This window comes from Mirounga leonina, unplaced genomic scaffold (genome assembly GCF_011800145.1).
Source record: "Mirounga leonina isolate KUSES-001 unplaced genomic scaffold, KU_Mleo_1.0 Mir_165, whole genome shotgun sequence".
Taxonomy (NCBI): Eukaryota; Metazoa; Chordata; class Mammalia; order Carnivora; family Phocidae; genus Mirounga; species Mirounga leonina.
In genome coordinates, this window is record NW_023270415.1 from 592,131 (window position 1) to 611,977 (window position 19,847).

Consider the following 19,847-nt stretch of genomic DNA (forward strand, 5'->3'; position numbering starts at 1 on the left):
AAGCATTACAACTATTTTGGAGAGCAGTACATAACATATAGCAATAAAGATATACTCTTTGACCCAGTAATCCCTAGAAATTTAACTGATGGAAAACAAAAAAATTCACACACACACACACACACACTGTTCTTCGTGGTAGCAGTGCCTTATAATGGCGGGGCGGGGGGGGAAGAAGCAACCTAAATATCCAGTATAAGGAGAATTATTTAATTATGACATACTACATGATAGAATATTAATCTACTTGTAACTAAAGACCATGAGGAAACAATTCATTCGCCAAATATTTATCATGTGTCACACATTGTTCTGGGTGTTAGGGATACAACAATAAATAAGACCAAAAAAAAAAAAAAAACCCACAAAATCTATGTGCTGGGGCACCTGGGTGGCTCAGTCAGTTAAGCATCTGCCTTTGGCTCAGGTCATGATCCCGGGATCCTGGGATCCAGCCCCACGTCATGCTCTCTGCTGGGTGGGGAGCCTGCCTCTTCCTCTCCCTCTGCCTGCCCCTCTGCCTATTGTGCACACGCACGCACTCTGTCTCTGTCAAATAAATAAAATCTTTAAAACAAACAAACCAAATCTATGTGCTAATGGAATTAATGGAACACTGGGGAAGACTGACAGCAGACAAAGAGATACAGTATAAGAAAGTAATGGTGGTTATGGCTTTAAATAAAGTTGGATAAGGGGACAGTGAATGTTGAGTGGTTACTCTTTTTACCTAAGGATCAAGGAAAGCCTCACTGAGAAGATAATATTTGAGAAAAATTCCAAAGGAGGTGAGAGAACAAACCATGCAGTTGTTTGGGGGAAGAGTATCCCAGGCAGAGAGGGTGAGTGCAAAAGGCTGCAAGGCATGGGCATGTTGGCTAGTTTACAAAACAGCAGGGAGGCCAGTGTGGCTTTTCATACATTGTAAATGAAGATAGGAGGAATAGGGTCAGTGTTCTGGTCATGAGAAGATCTGGAACTTTGTTCTAGTTTTCTATAGCAAAGTCTTCAGATTTTTCTCTACATGTGATACATGTCATACACTGGAAGTTTCTGAAGAGAAGAGGAAGTAACTGTAAATGCCTGTGTGAAAAGCAAGAAGTCTAACTTGTCTGTTAATGGATAAAAAGATGGTGCACATCTGGAAATAGTTGAGAAGTGGAAAAGGTGGGACTCCATGAATGGATGTGGAAGGTGGAGGGAAAGGAAGAATCTAGAAGGATTCTAAGGTTTGGGCAACAAAATACATGGTATGATTAAATGAGATGAGAAATTTAGGAGGGTGAACAGATTTGGAGAAAACTAGAAAAATTATATTTGGTTTTAGACGTGGTGAGTTTGAGGTACCTGTGAGTTAACAAAATGTAGAAAAGGAGAAAACTGGAATGAACCCCATGGTGGTGTCAACTCATAGTTTTCAAAATAGATGAATGGATGAATAAACAGAAGTAAATGTGTATTACTGTGTGTGTGTGTGTGAGAGAGAGAGAGAGTGTGTGTGTTTGTGTGTGTGTATTCCCTAGCTCTGTCTACTAAGAGGTCCTGAGGCAGTGATACTCTGGTAGCAATGAGCACATTTAGCACCCAGATATTAGCTTTTAAATATCTGAAAGAAACCAGGGCTCCTTGGTGAAATCGCTGATTACAGTTTTGGATGAGAGAAAATATAAGATGAGCTTTGAACATTTCATTATGTCAGAAAGTAAGAACATTCTCAGAGAACAATGGAGACATCAAAAGGATACAGGAGCTAACTTGCAAGGGACTGATACTAGCAAAATCTGGGACAATTTGAACATGAAAATAAATAATAGTTATGGATTATAGTCCATAGTATAAGAATCCATGAGTCCACACTCATATATAAAAATGAATGAATTAAAAATTTGACAGGGGGGGCGCCTGGATGGTTCAGTCATTAAGCATCTGCCTTCGGCTCAGGTCATGATCCCAGGATCCTGGGATCGAGCCCCACGTCAGGCTCCCTGCTCAGCTGGAAGCCTGCTTCTCCCTCTCCCACTCCCCCTGCTTGTGTTCCTGCTCTCGCTATCTCTCTCTCTGACAAATAAATAAAATCTTTTTTAAAAATTTGATAAGGAATAGGATATTTACATAGTTTGAAAGTATCTACCCCACAATATTTTTTTAAATTTCAGAAGGAAATAGCTGAGAAGCCTTACAGACATCACCTTAATCAAGTAGAAAGTGAACATCATTAGTAATGGAATAAATTGAAATATTGTACCAACTATTTAAAAGAACATAGCATCAATTTTGTGTTATTCTTACCAGTGATACATAGGCTGGATCTCAGCATGACAAAATATCAAACAAACCCAAATTGAAGGTTTGTGCACTACAAAATTACTGGCCTGTATCTTTCGAAAATGTTAAGGTCATGAAAGTCAAAGAAAGGCTGAGAAACCCTTCCAGATTGTAGAGGATTAAAGAGACATGACAACTCAATGCAATACATGATTCTGAATTATCTCCTTTTGTTACAAAGGACATGACTGGAGCAATGGGTGAAGCATGAGTGGGGTCTGAGAATTAGGTGTTTGTTTCCTCCCTTTGATGGTTGTATAGCAGTTATGTAAGAGAAAGTCCTTGTTTGTACAAACTTATTCCCAAATGATTCAGGAAAAAAACATTCTTTGTACTGTATTTAGAACTTTTAATAAATTTGAGATTGTTTCCAAAAACTTCTAAATTATCAAAAAAGCAAATAAGAGGTGAATAAATGGAAATAAGCGAAGCCCATACTTTCTAGAAGGTTGGCAGGAAGAGCTCAAAGCAGGTTACCAGCTCAAAGGAGACTGCTCTGAACTTTCAGAGTATGCTAGTTTGCTAGTCTACATGTGAAAGCTGGTGTTTGGAAAGTGAACAGATAGATGTAGGATAAGCAGTAGTCATTGCAAAAGAAAGACCTGTAGGCAGTGGGTATCCTGGGTGCCCAGGTTAGGTGGGAAGTTGAGGGTGGGTAAGAAGCTCAGTGGACTGTCAGCTGGTGTGGCATGCAGTCCTATGTACTGAGGTAGGCGGGCTGGAAATGGAACAAATTCATACGTGAGAAACTTCCTTCTCTCTGAGAAATAGAGTTGTCTTCTAAAAATGACCCCTTGTCTCTTCTTAATACAGTAAACTGAGTATGGGTTAGTCTTTGAAATTGAAATTACTTTATTATAAAATATTATAAAGCAATTTAATATTTTTCTCAGTAATACTGTTTCTAGAACAGATATTCTTAGGATTGCAGAATTTAGAAAATCACCATTGATATTTCAGAAAAAAACCAGTAAGCTGTATATGTTTGCCTTTTGCCTAGGTAATTTGTGTTTAATTTGATAGAGTCAGAGTAGGTAGAATGTGTACCTGTACTTCACAAACAGATGATTTATAAGCCATTGCATTAGGTAGGATGAGTTTCTAGGCCAGTTACTCAGCCTAGAGTGTGAAACCCTGATTCAGAAGGAAATCATCCAAGAATGATTAAACACTGTTCCCTGTTGTTTCAATAGGGCCCGATACAGTAGTGCTGTTTACTCTCAGGTTCATTTACTCTAAACTGGCTCCCACATTGGGAGTATAGAACCCTGAAGCTTATTCTCATTTCTCCTAAGAGTGCACATAACTGGTGCCATTTCAGATGCAATGGAGGGTTCTTACTCATTACATGCAGTGCAGCCTCAGGGTTCAATTCCCTTGCAGAATCCTGGTTGAGAAAGGCTGTGATGATTCTTGCTTTTGCTGACATATATTTGGTGATCCACAGGAATCAGTGGGATACTATAACTTACCTATGGCACTATCAAAACTATGCCCCTTGTGTGCCTTGTTCCTTACTCTGTTCTCAGTCATAGACCTTTGTCTCTTCAGGTTTCAGTGCTGAGTAGACACAGAAAAGTGAGAATACCAAATGACCCCTCATTCGAGAGGAGTTGGGGAATAAATTGAGAGAAAACAAAACCACAATCAGCCCAGGGCTGCTGAGTTAATTTGGCACATTTTGAGTAATAAACTTTCTTAGCTAATATTCCTGCCTCCCTCCTTTCCTGCTTTTATTTTGTTCTAACTTAGTATTTCACTGGAATACTAATACTTCCCTTCACATACCTATACTTTAGAACAATGTAGAAGTCTCACCTTATGAATTACCTGTAGAAAGCATTTTAAGTACCTGTTACTGTTCCTGAGGGTAGGAACTACAGCTTATACCTTCTATCCCCAAACAGCCTGAAAAAATACTTAATTAATTCAACTTGGTATACCAAGCATATGTGGATCATCTGTAATGTATAAAGCTCTGAGCTAAGAGTTGTGTTGGGTACATAAGGAATAAGAAATACAATCCCTGCCTCTGAGAAACTTCTAGGCATCTTTTCATATGTCTGTAGGCCATCTGTTTGTCTTCTTTGGAGAAATGTCTGTTCATGTCTTCTTCCCATTTTTTAATTGGATTATTTGGGTTTGGGGATTTGAGTTGTATTAGTTCTTTATGTATTTTGGATACTAACCCTTTACTGGATATGTCATTTGCAAATATTTCTCCCATTCAGTAGGTTGACTTTTATTTGGTTTTGATGATTGTTTCCTTCACTGTGCAGAAGCTTTTTATTTTGATGTAGTCCCAATAGTTTATTTTTGCTTTTATTTCCCTTGCTTCAGCTGACATATCTAGAAAAATGTCACTATGGGTGATGTCAGAGCAATTACTGCCTGTGCTCTCTTCTAGGATTTTTTTTTTTTTTTTTTTTTTTTTTTTGGTTTCAGGCCTCACATTTAGGTCTTTAATCCATTTGGAATTTATTTGTATGAACGGTATAAGAAAGTGGTCCATTTTAATTCTTTTGCATGTAACTGTCCAGTTTTCCCAACACCATTTGTTGAAGAGACTACCTTTTTCCCACTGTATATTCTTTACTCCTTTGTCAAAGATTAACTGACCATATAATTGTGGATTTATTTGTGTATCATCAGGGAAATACAAATTAAAACTACAATGAAATATTACCTCATACATGTCAGAATGACTAAAATAAAAAACCCAAGAAACAACGAGCGTTGGTGAGAATGTGGGGAAAAGGAACACTTGTGCACTGTTGGTGGGAATGCAAACTGGTGTGACCACTGTAGAAAACAGTATAAAGTTTCCTCAAAAAGTTAAAAATAGAACTACCTTGTGATCCAGCAATCACACTACTGGGTATTTACCCCAAAATACAAAAACACTAATGCAGAGGGATACATGCACTCCTATGTTTTTAGCAGCATTATTTCAATAGTGAAATTATGAAAACAGCCCAAGTGTCCATCAATAGATGAACGGCTAAATTAGAGGGGGGTATAGCTATACCATAGAATATTATTCAACCGTAAAAAAGAATGAAATCTCAGGGCACCTGGGTGGCTTAGTCAGTTAGGCATCTGTCTTTGACTCAGGTCATAATCTCAGGGTCCTGGGATCGAGCCCTGCACCAGGCTCCTTGCTCAGCAGAGAGCCTGCTTCTCCCTCTCCCTCTGCCTGCTGCTCCCCCTGCTTGTACTTGCTTGCTCTTGCTCTCTCTCTGTCAAAAAAATAAATAAAATGTTTTTTTAAAAAAGAATGAAATCTTGCCATTTGCAACAACATGGATGGAGCTCAAGAGTATTATGCTAAGCAAATTAAGGCAGAGAAAGACAAATACCATATGATTTCTCTCATGGAATTTTTTTTTTTTTTCTCTCTCATGGAATTTAAGAAACAAAACAAATGAGCAAAGGAAAGAAAAAAAGAAACCAAGAAACAGACTCTTGGGGCACCTGAGTGGCTCAGTTGTTAAACATCTGTCTTTGGCTCAGGTCATGATCTCAGGGTCCTGGGATCAAGCCCTGCGTCGGGCTCCCTGCTCCCCGGGAAGCCTGCTTCTCCCTCTCCCACTTCCCTGCTTATGTTTCCTCTCTCGCTGTCTCTCTGTCAAATAAATAAAGAAAATCTTTATTTAAAAAAAAGAAAAAGAAAGAAAGAGACTTTTAACTATAGAGCACAAACTGGTGGTTACCAGGAGGGAATTTGGAGAGGGTGGTGAAATGGGTGCTGGAGATTAAGAGTACAGAGCACTAGGTAATGTATAGAATTGCTAAATCACTATATTGTATACCTGAAACTAATATAACATTGTATTTCAACTATACTGGAATTAAAATTAAAAGCTTAATGATAAAAGGGAAAATAAAGAAACTTCCAGGCAAAAAGTAGAGAAAAAAGATCTATTCAAATGTTTATAATACAGAGCAGAATGTGATAAGAACTAAAATAAAGGCAAAAAAAACCCACTTTGATTACAAAGAAAAAGGAAGAATTGTTTTTACGACTGGAATGAGAGACATCTTCATGAAAGATATGGAATTTGAGTTTGACTTTGAAAATAAACATACTTAGACAAGTGGAAGTGACAAGGAATATCAGATTAGTTGAGAGAAACTAATGGGAGCCAAGACTCGATGGGGAAATGGTTGTAGGAACTTGATCTTCTTAGACTCACACACATGTGTCGAGACATGTATAAGTCATTAGGATACCTTTGAAGGTCCATAATTAGTTGAGTGACATGATTAACTCTATCCCTTAAGGAGGGGTTAGAAAAAAAAGGAAGAATGAGGTTATGAAAATTGTTGGGCAACAAAGGTCACAAGCAAAACAAGATAATGATAACAGAAATGAGAAGGAAGAATGATATTAAAAAGATAAATATGAAGGTAAAATGGATAGGCTGTAGCAACTGGATGTGAAAAAAAGGAAATAAAGAGTGCTCTCAGGTTTTGAAACAGTGACTGAGAATGGTAGGGGCCACATTACACAAAGAGGTAATGCATAGGAGGAAGAACAAGTTTGGATCAGAAGGCATAGAGCTTTGGGAGTCCTCTGCATAATGATGGTAAAGTAATGGAACTAGATGAAATAAGATACTGGCCAGTGACATTTGCTCTGTATTGATTGGACCTAAATAAATACAGCAGCGATTTTAGTCTGTGTACCTTACGGAGCATAGATGCATTTGTACAACTCTTTGCCAAAGATAGACTCTAAAACTCTGAATAAATCCTCTATTCTGCAGGGTTGAAACTTTTCTTTTCCCCTTCCCTTCCGTCCCATCCCCTCCCCTCCCTTTCCCTTCCCACATTCAAAAGAATTAAGTTGACCCTTGCCTCACACCATACACAAGGGTAAATTCAAAATGGATCATTGACCTAAACGTAAGAATGAAAAACTACAAAGCTCTCAGAAAACATAGGAATATAGCTTCATACCTTATATATTAGGCAGTGGTTTCTTACATATGACACCAAAAGCATATGCAACAAAAGAAAAATACATAAATGGGATTTCATCAAAATTAAAAACTTCTGTGCTTCAAAGGACATCACCAAGAAAATAAAAAGACAACCCAGAGAATGGGAGAAATTTTTTGCAAATCACATATCTGATAGGAGACTTGTATCTAGAATATATGAAGAACTAATACAACTCAACATAAAAAGATAACCCAAATAAAAAATGGTCAAAGGATTTGAATAGACATTTCTCCAAAGAAGATATACAGATGTCCAAGAAGTACATGATGACCAACATCATTAGTCATTAGGGAAATGCAAACCAAATCCCACAGTGGGATACTACTTCACATCCACTAGTATGGCCGTAATAAAAACGGCAGACAATAATAAATATCAGTGAGGACGTGGAGAAATTGGAACCCTCATACTCAGCTAGTGGGAATGTAAAATGGTGCAGCCACCTTGTAAAACAGTTTGGCAGTTCCTCAAAAGTCAAATATAGAGGGGAAGGGAGGAGCAATATTAACAAATCAGTTCTGTGTGGTATATTATTTAACCTAATGGATTCTGTGTCGTGCTTTTCTGAAGTGTTAGGTGATTGTTGAGGGCCTGGGTACAGGGTGGAACCATGACAGAATGGATCCAGTTAGAGCCCCCATTAATTTTGATCATTCCATTCTTTGTCCATCCTCTTCTCTTTGCTTTTTCATTCTTATACCTCGCAACCCCAGAGACATTGCCACATACACCACGAAAACATTCCCCAATGACCTTAGTCCTCTTGCTCCGTTCACTCACAGGTGGGAATTCAGGCAAAGGTCCACAGAGGTCACAGACGACATACATACAGTTCTGTTATATCCTATATATTACCCCATCATGTCCTAAAGAAGACATTTTCTCTTAGAGATTTTCATTTTAGTATATTTTTTTAAAATCTTGTGTTAAGTTGCCTCCATCTTGGGCGCCTGGGTGGCTCAGTCGTTAAGCGTCTGCCTTCGGCTCAGGTCATGATCCCAGGGTCCTGGGATCGAGTCCCACATGGGGCTCCCTGCTCTGCGGGAAGCCTGCTCCTCCCTCTCCCACTCCCCCTGCTTGTGTTCCTGCTCTCGCTGTGTCTCTCTCTGTCAAAAAAATAAATAAAATCTTTAAAAAAAAAAAAAAAGTTGCCTCCATCTTTTTCTTGGGTAAGGACAACCCAGGATTGGCCCTTTTTTGTCTATGATGTTCTTGTTCACAGCTTTTCTTGAAAGGCATAGTACAATCTTAGGAACAGGGTTGCTGTGTGCCTATCTTAGGTACTTACACTGTGCATTTTTTATTGGTATACCATGTTTTATTTGTCCCTGATATCTTTGGAGTTTTTCTGAGAAATGGATCAGTAATGTAGCATCAACTTAGTAAAATACATTTTAAGCCTTTAAAAAAAATGTTAAACATAGAGTTACTATGTGACCTAACAATTCCACTCCTAGGTATATAGCCATGAGAATTGAAAACATATATCCATGTAACTCCTACACAGATGTTCCTAGCAGCATTATTTCATAAATGCAAAACAGTGGGAATAACCCCAAAATGGAATATTCACCAACAAAAATGAATGACGTACAATGTGAATGACCTTGAAATCATTATGCTAAGTGAAAGAAGCCAGACACAAAAGGCCACATATTGCATGATTCCATTCATGTGAAGTATCCAAAATAGGCAAATCCATAGAGACAGAAAGTAGATTAGTTGTCTCCAGGTACTTGGGGGAGGGGAAGATGAGGAGGTTGCTTTAGTAGACTGAGATTTCCTTCTGGGATGATGAAAATATTCTGGAATAAGATAGTGTTGATGGTTGCAGAACATTGTGAATGTACTTAATGCCACTGAATTGCACCTTAAAATGGTTAAAATGGTAAATATTATGTGTATTTTCCACTTACTGCTTTTATTAATGGGGTGAATTTTATGGCATGTAAATTATGTCTCAAAGCTGCTATAAAAATAAAAGGCATAATAGCTTGGATTAATCACCAGGGAACTGTGCTGAGGGGCAAAAAATCCAATCCCAAAGATTATATACTAGATCATTCTGTTTTTTATAACATTTTGAAATGGCAGAATTTTGGAAATGAAGGACAGATTAATAGTGTCTAGATGTTGGGATGGAGTGGGGAGATGGTGGGAAGTGGGTTATATAAGGCAACCTAAGGGATCCTTGTAGTGATGGAACTGTTCACTTTCTTGACTGGTGCTGGATATGGGGTCCTACACAGGTGGTAAAACTTTATAGCACTGAATACACGCACAAACACATGCACACTAGCACAAATAAAATTTGTGAAATCTGAATAAGATTGGTGGATTGTATCAATGTCAATATCCTAGTTGTGATGTTGTACCATTATTTGCTAGTACACTAGTGGAGGAAACTGAGAACATACAAGCTCTATAGCATATCTTACAATTGTATGTGAATCCACAATTACTCCATAAAAATTTCAGTTAGTAAAAATGTATAAGAATAACTATGTATCTTTGAAAATTTGTTCTGTGGGCAAACTTCTATCAACATATAAAACGTACTCTTCTTACTCTTGTCTTGGCCCAGTTATAATCTTATTTCTACAAGCAATACCAAAACTCAAAGTTTGGGATGGACCAAACTTACAGCAGGTTTTGTTTTGGTTTGACTTGGTTTGATTCAGTAATGCAGTATTTTCCAAAAATAAATAGGATGTCTGAGTGAAGAAAAGGCTTTTTTCACCCTCTTTTGGCATCCTTTAGTTAAGTCACTTTTAGCGAAGAAAGATTGTTATTCCTTCCTGTTCACTGATATTAGAAAGTTTATATGTCACATTTTATTTTATCAAAGAGAAAATATGATTTTTTTAAATGAATAAAAACCACATTTCTGTGCAGGAGAAATCATCCTGTTAACATCTCCTCATGTTACAAAGATAAACAACAGGATTAACTGTTTACTTTAGGAGCGCAGTGTGGTTGTTTTTCAGGAGAAGAACACAATGTCCTGCTGTATCTGGTTTCCCGTCTGCTGAGTGGGTTGGTGGAGCTGGGGAAAGGCCCTCCACCCACTCAGCCCTCTGCTGTCTCTCTCTCCTGCTTTTCTTCCTCTTCCCTCCCTCTTTTCTGTGACTCTTCCTCCCCCCCTTCATATCCAAACTCTCTTCTCTTCTCCCCCTTCTCCCTCTCCCTTTTCCTTTCTCTTGCTTTTTCCCCCTCCCTGTGTCCTCCAATTTCTTCCTTAAAATGGAGGCTTAGTAAGAAATTATGTGGAGAGAAAGAACCATGTTGATCTTTAGAGGCTGCTTAAGTTGACACTGACCTAGAAGAAAGCGGCCGGACTGACTCTGATTCCGGGAATTCTTGGTGGACTGCTAAGAACTGCTCCCATAACCCGGGTAAACATCCCACATGTTCACGTAATCTCCCCTCTCGGTGTACACGCATACACACACACACACACGCACACACACGAATACACACAAGTCTACTGTTTCTCTTGTGTTTCTATGAAACTGAGCCAGTGAGTGAAAGGAAGGGGAAAAATGAATATTTTTCAAAAGTTGGGGAGGAGCATTTGAAACTTCAAAGAGGAATTAAATTAGAGTCTCACTGAAACTCCCTCCACAGATCAACAGTTTTGTTTTCCTTATTCCTTGTGCTTTGTTCTTGCTTTTGCAGATTAACAGTACATGAATTTTTAGAATTCTTGAAGTATTCTCTAATTAGCATGATCTGCCATGAAGCTGGTAAGAGAAGGAAAAAAACATTCTTAAAGACAAATATTAACTCCATAATGGACTTTTATACCTCCAACATGCTATGAATGTGAACAGTGAACCTCTTATCTGTATTCTTTTATGCTGCTGGGAATGTACTGTGGAATGTAGTTTCATTTGGCACCAGTTTTAGTCAGTTCTTCCAACATGGTCCCGGCCTCACCCTCATGGCTCAGAAACGCATAGAATCAAAACCCTGCCAAATGACTCCTGATGGCTGAAACAGGAGATTCTTGAACTACTTTTTTTTTTTTTTTAAGATTTTATTTATTTATTCATGAGAGACAGAGAGAGACAGAGGCAGAGGGAGAAGCAGGCTCCCCGTGGAGCAGGGAGCCCGATGTGGGACTCGATCCCAGGACCCTGGGATCATGACCTGAGCCGAAGGCAGAGGCTTAACTGACTGAGCCACCCAGGCGTCCCTTGAACTACTTTTTGACTGCTATCTTACTCCGCCCTCCCCCTCTCCGCCGCCCACCCCTCCCCGCTGGGAAGGGGAGGAGTGGGGTGTGGCTGGCTGGGGGCAGGGGCAAACTGAAGACCCTGGGTATTTTCATGATTGTTTCTTGCTTCACCCAGAGTAGAGCTTTACCTTTCAAACAGAACTGCAGTAGCTGGATGACAAGGGCAGCATCACAAGGCCATTCACAGGTTGGTTTCATGTATGGCAATGCCATTCCTGTGTGGGATAGTGTGCCTTTGTGCTGTTATCAAGCACTTTTCTCCAAGCCTCTTCACCAAGGTGCACATACGTGCTTACAGACTTAGGAGAGCTGCCACCTGATTAGAGAATAATCTTATCCATTAACTGCATTTGTCATAGTAAATTTGCCTAGTGGGCAAAGGAAACCAAGATTTTGAGCACAGATTAAGTATAAGCTTTTAGTAGGTGTGAAGTAGACTTAAGTAAATCTGGATTGTACAGGTGTGTAGCCAGGGGCTCACATCCATCAACAGCAGAGCTCAAGGGCACCTGGGTGGCTCAGTCGGTTAAGCATCTACCTTCAGCTCAGGTCATGATCCCAGGGTCCTGGGATCGAGTCCCACATCAGGCTCCCTGCTCAGCGGGGAGTGTGTGTTCCCTCTCCCTCTGCCCCTCCGCCTCTCCCCCAGCTTGTGCTCTCTCTCACTCACTCTTGCTCTTAAATAAATAAATAAATAAATACTATTTAAAACAGCAGAGCTCAAAACAGAGCCCCTCTTCTGTAGACCTGCTGCTCCCCTGCACCACATGCTTAAAATCATGGAAATGGGAAGAGGGATCTTACATGGATGAGAGTCTACATTTTAGACATGGGTAAAACATTGATTTTAAATAAGTGGCATTCACTTGCCAGATCTTTATTCCAAGAATTTTGAATGTCAAACTGTCTCATGGAACGAATACAGTTCTGAGGCTCTTATTCAAACCACTAACATCCTACTTCCTCCCTGTGAGACATTTTCTCTCTGCTGTTCTAAGTTAATCACTTCTAAAAATAGCAGTGTCCCTCTCATTATAGGCATAGGGTACCTACCAACAGTGCTCAGTGCCAGGTGGAGTGTGAAGTGTCACCTGTGGCCTGAGGCCTAGCTTGCCCATCACTGGCAGCACAGATTTGGTATTACTGAATGTGCACATCTGCCTTGTCCAGTGAGTATTCTAGAGCAGGAAAGCAAAAGAGTATACTCAACTGCTTCCCAAAGTAGAAACTCAATTTTATTAACACTGACCCATCACATAACTTTAAAATGTCAAATCTCCTGGGGCACCTGGGTGGCTCAATCGGTGGACTTTTGGTTTCAGCTTAGGTCATGATCTCAGAGTCATGAGATCGAGCCCTGCATCAGGGTCCATGCTCAGCGCAGATCTGCTTGTCAGCCTCCCTTCCCCTCTGCTCCTCCCTCTGCTCTCTCTGTCTCTCAAATAAATAAATAAAATCTTTTAAAAATTAATAAAATAAAATGTCAAGTCTCGGGGCGTCTGGGTGGCTCAGTCGTTAAGCGTCCGCCTTCGGCTCAGGTCATGATCCCAGGGTCCTGGGATCGAGCCCCATATCAGGCTCCCTGCTCAGCAGAAAGCCTGCTTCTCCCTCTCCCACTCCCCCTGCTTGTGTTCCCTCTCTCGCTGTGTCTCTCTCTGTCAAATAAATAAATAAAATCTTTAAAAAAAAAAAATGTCAAATCTCCTAATCTTCATGTGACTTGGCTAGCAGCTAAGTTCACAGTATTTCAGAGCTTACTAAGGGCAGTGCTGGTGTCTACTGGTTATCCTGCTGAGCATGGCCATATGTTGTTACAGTGTCTGCTCAGAGACCTCAGATGCTGTTCTAATCTATCTTAGACTAAAATAATTGAAAAGGCCTCTAGAGTATTAGGAGGAAATATGTCTTACAAAAGAGGACTGTCAGCCAGAGAGTCACTATGGTCTGTCAGTGGTAGTGGAAAGGCTGGAACTCCAACCCCTCCACTCCACTGCCACCCTGCTTTGAGTTGCATCCTCCACTGAGCAGTTTGGATTTCCATGTTCTGTGTTAATTAGCTCTGTCCTGTCTGCTAAATGGCTCAAGTCATTTGACCAGCCTTTGGATTGTACAACTTCTCTAACCCACATCTAGTCTGCCTGTCCCTGAGGCTGCCTTTACTCTCCACTACCGCTTACCTCCTTAGAGAGCTTAGGCCAGTGTAGACTCTTCCCTGACCCTTACCCATCATCACTACCGAGTTCTGTCTCCTCCTTGAAATGTTTTCCTAATGCATACTCACATGCTGATAGAGGCCAAAGAGGCCAAGAGAGAACAGCAGTTGTATAAGGGTTGGGGATCAAAGGTGGGGGTGGGGGCCACAAGATGAACTGACAAGCTCGTGCCTCATCCACAAGTGTTGACCCAGTGCTGCCAGACAGCAGTAAATTGGAGTTTTGTATAAAATCTCCAGTGTTTGGTATTTGTTAACTAATTTATAAATGTTTTAACACTGTATAAGCCAAAGAAAACATATCAACCAGCTGAACATGGCCTGTGAACACCACTTCGTAACTTCACTATTTCCTATCAGACATTTGTCATTGATTAGAGCAATGAACTTATACTGGTCTAAGGAGACCTTCTCTAAAATTCTCTGTTCAAGCCATCCTCCACCCTGTCCCAAGCATTGTATTTCTGAAACAAAAATTTTTATCTAACACCTTTTAGTGTCACCCCTTTGTTGACTCATTGATGGCAGGAGGTGGGTATGCTGGCTAGCACACATGCCAGTTATTTACCATCTCTGCTCCCCTATCAGGTCAGGCTCCACAAGGCCATCGTCATATGGCCTTTACCCCCAGCCACTGTCAGGCGTCACTGTGCCAGCCATGTCCAACCACGTGGCTCCACCAGAATGATGCCTCTCTTTCCTTCCCCCAACCCAGTGCTTTCCTCCCCATTCCATTTTCTCCTTTCTTTACAAATTCTTATCAACATTTTAATTTTATTATAAATGTAACTTTGATTTTAAGTTAAGAATAATGCATTGAAAAAAAGAATAATACATTGAAATCACCAAATATTAGTCTTTACCTTCTTATCACTTTCCTAATATTTTCTTTCTTTCTTTCTTTCTTTCTTTCTTTCTTTCTTTCTTTCTTTCTTTCTTTCTTTTTTTCTTTTCTTTTCTTTTCTTTTCTTTTCTTTTCTTTTCTTTTCCTTTCTTTCTTTCTCCACCCCCCTCTCTTATTTTCTAGCCTTCTCTCAATTTCTTAAACATGAAAAAGCTCTATCCCATCACAGGATTTTGTATATGCTCTGTTCTCTCTTTTAAGTCCTTTTCTCTCAACCTTTTGCATGATTGGCTTGTCCTTCTTCAAGACTTGCTTAGGGGTGCCTGGGTGGCTCAGTTCGTTTGGCATCTGCCTTCAGCTCAGGTCATGATCCCAGGGTCCTGGGATCAAGCCCCACAACAGGCTCTCTGCTCAGCAAAAAGCCAGGGCACTGTTTTAGTGTACAGTGAAAAACCCATAAGTGTCATTGTTATTAAGAATCTTATGATGGGGGCGCCTGGGTGGCTCAGTCGTTAAGCGTCTGCCTTCGGCTCAGGTCATGATCCCAGGGTCCTGGGATCAAGCCCTGCATCAGGCTCCCTGCTCAGCGGGAAGCCTGCTTCTCCTTCTCCCGCTCCCCCTGCTTGTGTTCCCTCTCTCGCTGTGTCTCTCTCTGTCAAATAAATAAATAAAATCTTTAAAAAAAAAAAAAGAATCTTATGATGTTTATATCATCACTCTGTGGACCTCTGTGCCTCACTGCATCTACTGTACTTCTTTTGTCTGACTTGGTAATTTTGTACTAGACTCCTTTATTGTGTTCAAGCAAATCAAGATGTCTTTTAGGAAAAAAAGGGACAACTCACACTTAAGTCTACAAATTCAGAATGGAAAGTTTCCAGATATTCCCAAAACTTATAAATAATGGCTAAAGAGCCATTATGTTTTCTTACACAGCACATGCTATATATCCAGAGGATCATTATTTCTTCTCTTTTTTTTTTTTTTTAAAGATTTTATTTATTTATTCATGAGAGACAGAGAGAGAAGCAGAGGGAGAAGCAGGCTCCCAAGGAGCGGAGAGCCCGATGCGGGACTCGATCCCAGGACCCTGGGATCATGACCTGAGCCGAAGGCAGACGCTTAACCATCTGAGCCACCCAGGCGCCCGAGGATCATTATTTCTAATGGAAGTACATTGAAGATAAAAACGGAAGACTGGCTTCTGGAATAGCAGAGTGAAGACACAGTGGATTCTCTCCCTAATAAACATTTTAACTAGAGAAAGCTTAAAAACACTAATAATTTAAAGCCTCAGGAAATTTTCTAAAGGCATATCGTAAATGGAGAAACACTCCCATCAATTAGAATCAAGAGAATCTACTAAATTTTAGGAAGAACAAAGAGTCTGTGGCCCTTGAGCCATGACCTAAACCCCCACCAACCCAATATGTCTTATGAAGACTATTGTGGGGCCCTTACTCTAGGACTGCAGTCAGGATGTCCCCTCTCCCCTCAGCTCACAGTCTAGGGTACAGTTTCACTGTAGGAGATCTCCTAGCCCATGTTGTGTCTCTACCCCAAGTGTGGTAGGTCAAGAATACTTGCCCAATTGTCCTACCCCAATTCACCCTTAGGCTAGAAGCACCAGAGAGACAGCCCCAGACCAGTGCCACCACCACCACCCCCAGAACCCACTTTAGAGCAGAGGTGTAACTCCAGGAGAAGGGGACACTGTCTTTATCCTCCAGTTCTATGAGTGACTCAGAGGTTCTGCCCAGAGGAAAACAGGTTATAAGGAAGAAGGACTCTAAGGCACTGTATGAGAGGGCTGCTTTATTTGGAACAGAGTACAATTCTGTGCCCAAGGGCATTGTTGAAAATAATGGGGATCTTGGTGAAGAGCAATTCCAAGAGTGCCTGTAACTCTGTGATACTATATCAACAAGGAAATGGCCAAGCAATCAGAAGTTTAACAGCATCAGGGAAAAGACACAGCCTAGGAGAACCCTCCTAGTATCACAATAAAACTTTTGGAGTCAAGAAGGGTGTGCTTGGCTGCACCCAGTCAGGAGCAGTCAGAGCAACCCACAGGGTGCAAGCCTCACTGACACTGCAAGCCTCAGCACCACCTCCAGCCACCCTAGATGAACAATAAGCTGCTCTGACCCAGGAGCAACTCTTAAGAAGCCAGACTTTAAAATAAATGACACACATCCCTGGCAGTCTGGCAGGCCCAAGACCATACCCTCACAGGAGTGATTAAAGAGGGGCAATTAAAGCCCTGCCTAATGGAGAGGGATGAGGGCAAAAACCTACTTCCTTGAACTATAATAGCAATCTCCAAGGTATGTACATCCAATGGCAAAGAGTAAAAATCTAACTTCCAAGGGGTTTAAATCATAACCTTTCACCAAAAAGTGGCTTATGCTGACCTAGGGGCATGTGAAAAGATTAAAAACAAACCAAAAAAAAAAAAAAAATGGGGGGCAGGAGCATCAGATACTGAAGCCTGTAGAAAAAAGTAGTTCAGACAAGCCAGCAAACAACTGAATAAACTACCATGCAAATAACATCAACCCCTGGGGTAGAGGAAGGAATCCATATCTAGAGTTGCCACAATACATTATCAAAAATGCTCAATTGTCAACAAAAAATTACAAGATTGGTGAAGAAACAGGAAAGTGTGACCTATATACAGGGGGTGAAAAAGTGCAGGCAATTGAAGGGGCCCAGATGTTGGACTTAGCAGACAAAAATTTCAAAACAGCCATCATAAATATGTTCAGAGAATTCAAGGAAACCATGTCTCAGGAATTAAAGGGTGGTATGATGACAGGGTCTAATCAAATGGAGAATATCACTGAAAAGATGCAAACTATAAAAGAGAGCCAAATGGGAATTCTGGAGTTAGAAAGTATAACTAAAATGAAAAATTCACTAGCTAGGCTCAACAGTAGACTTCAGTTGACAGAAGAAAGTTAGAGAACATGAATCCAGAGTAATTGAGCTTGCACAATCTGAAGAAGAGAGAATAAAAAAAAAAAAAAATGATGAGTGCTCACTTTGGTATCACTTATACTAAAATCAGAATGGTACAGAAATTAGTATAGCCCCTTTAGACGGATGACACACAAATTTGTAAAGCATTACATATTTTGAAGACTTTCATCAAATTTAAAATTCTTCCCGAAAAGCAAATGGTAATTTCAATAGGATGTTAAAACTTTATCTCAAATTTACTACCACCGAGTATTTTAGAGATTAAAAGGTTTGTGAAGACTTTTAAATAACTCAATCTTTACGAAGAATTAGGGCATACCCAAATAAATCATTTCTGTATTATTATAGAAATCTCCCAAATGGCAAATATCCTAAGGAGGAAAATAAAAGAATGAAGAAAATAAAACAGAACCTCATAGAAATGTGGGACATCATTAAGTGCACCAACATACATGTAATGGGTATGCCAGCAAGTCAGGGGAGTTGGGAAGAGGGTGCAGAAAAAAAAATCAGAAGAAAAAAAATGCAGAAGAAATAGTGGCTGAAATGTTTCAAATTTGACTGGTGAACTTTACTCATCTGAGAAGTTCAAGAGCTTCAAGTAGGATAAACCTAAGGGCTTCATACCCAGACATATCATAGTCAAAATGTTGAAAACCAAAGATAAAGAGAAAACCTTAAAAGAAACAAGTGGAAAATGACTCATTATATAATAAGAGAACCCAGTGAGATAAGAACAGACCTCTCATTAGACATAATGGAGGCCAGAGGCAATGGGACAATATTCAAAATTGCAAAAGAAACAAATAACTTGCCTCACACTTTCTTTTTGGTCTTTAAATCCTGAGGTTAAGTCAGTAGGATTGAACATTGTTTTATCTTAAGCAACTCGTCCCCTCATTTTTGGTAGGTTCCAGTTGTTCATTTTGAAGTAGTCTAGCTTTTTACTTGTTTGATCCAGACCTAATTATAAGCCTATTTCTTACATAAAATTTTTTTCATTCACAGAGTCATGAGAAATAAGTTTGTACTATATAAATGTCTTATAGCCACAACATATTAAATAATGTCATACATATATGTGGAAATGTTTAGTTGTCTTTAGATGTTAAATTCTTCTGGGTACCATGTGCTAAATATTGTTTATGCACAATAAGCAGACCTAAAACCATATATTCATTAGGTGACTAATCAGGGATTTCCTGGTATTCTAGGGTATAAAATATATTTGCAAGGAGAATTGAGCACAGTAATAATTATATGTGATTTTGATATATTTTTCTCCATAGATCTGGTAAAGTATATTTTAGAAAAAATATTGCTAGCAACATTTTGATGATAGTGATGATTTTCAAGGAACCTATTAACATCTTCGAATTTTAGTGTTTGATAAAACATAATTTGGAAATATTTTTAAATAGACTATTACTTCTTGTTCATTTACACCGTCACTTTGTATTTACTGTTCTTTCAAAGATTTCAACCAATTATTAAGTATTTAGAGTTTTGGTTTCTCTTTATTCTTACGCCTTTAGACGGTGCTGTCCTATAGGGTGGCCACTAGCCACAGGTGGTTATTTACATTTAAATTAATTAAAATTAAATAAAATCTAAAATTCAGTTCCTTACATTAGCCACATTTGAAGCATAGCCCCATGTGGCTAGTGGCTACATTAGACTACATTCCATCAGCACAGAGAGTTCTCTTAGACCACATGCTTCTTTAAACTTACTGCTAAGTACAGCAATATGTAGATCAGTTTCGCCTGTACTTGAAATATGATAGAGACTTAGCTCTGGAAATTATGTTGATAATTTCCCATTTTTGTACATTCAAAGAGATATATGAAATATGTTTATGTATTCATTTTATTTTATTGATTTTTTTAAAGTTTGATTTTTTTAAAAAGATGTATTTATTTGGGAGAGACCGAGAGAGTTGTGCGTGTGAGAGGAGGGGGAGGGGCAGAGGGAGAGAGAAACAAGCAGACTCCCCACTGAGCGGGGAGCCTGATGCAGGGCTTGATCCCAGGACCCTGAGATCATGACCTGAGCCAAAATCAAGAGGCAAACCTTTGACCAACTGAGCCACCCAGGCGCCCTACATATTCATTTTATTTTTTGAATTTTCTTATTTAATGCTGTACAGTCTTGGGCAAGATACCAAATCTTTCTGATCTTCTGTCTTTTTTGTGCTAAGTAAGGATAGTAATAGCCAGCCTAGCTCTTTGTGGCCT

The 19,847-nt window shown here is 39.6% G+C and overlaps 1 protein-coding gene and 1 non-coding gene across 2 annotated transcripts in view; both read left to right on the forward strand.

The window, feature by feature from the left end:
* Positions 1 to 19,847, forward strand: part of SPIDR (scaffold protein involved in DNA repair) — a 549,318-nt gene that overhangs the window by 445,553 nt on the left and 83,918 nt on the right. The window lies entirely within an intron of this gene.
* On the forward strand, positions 17,665 to 17,768 carry LOC118015467. Its single transcript, XR_004680636.1, has one exon. It is a non-coding gene; the product is annotated as a U6 spliceosomal RNA (small nuclear RNA).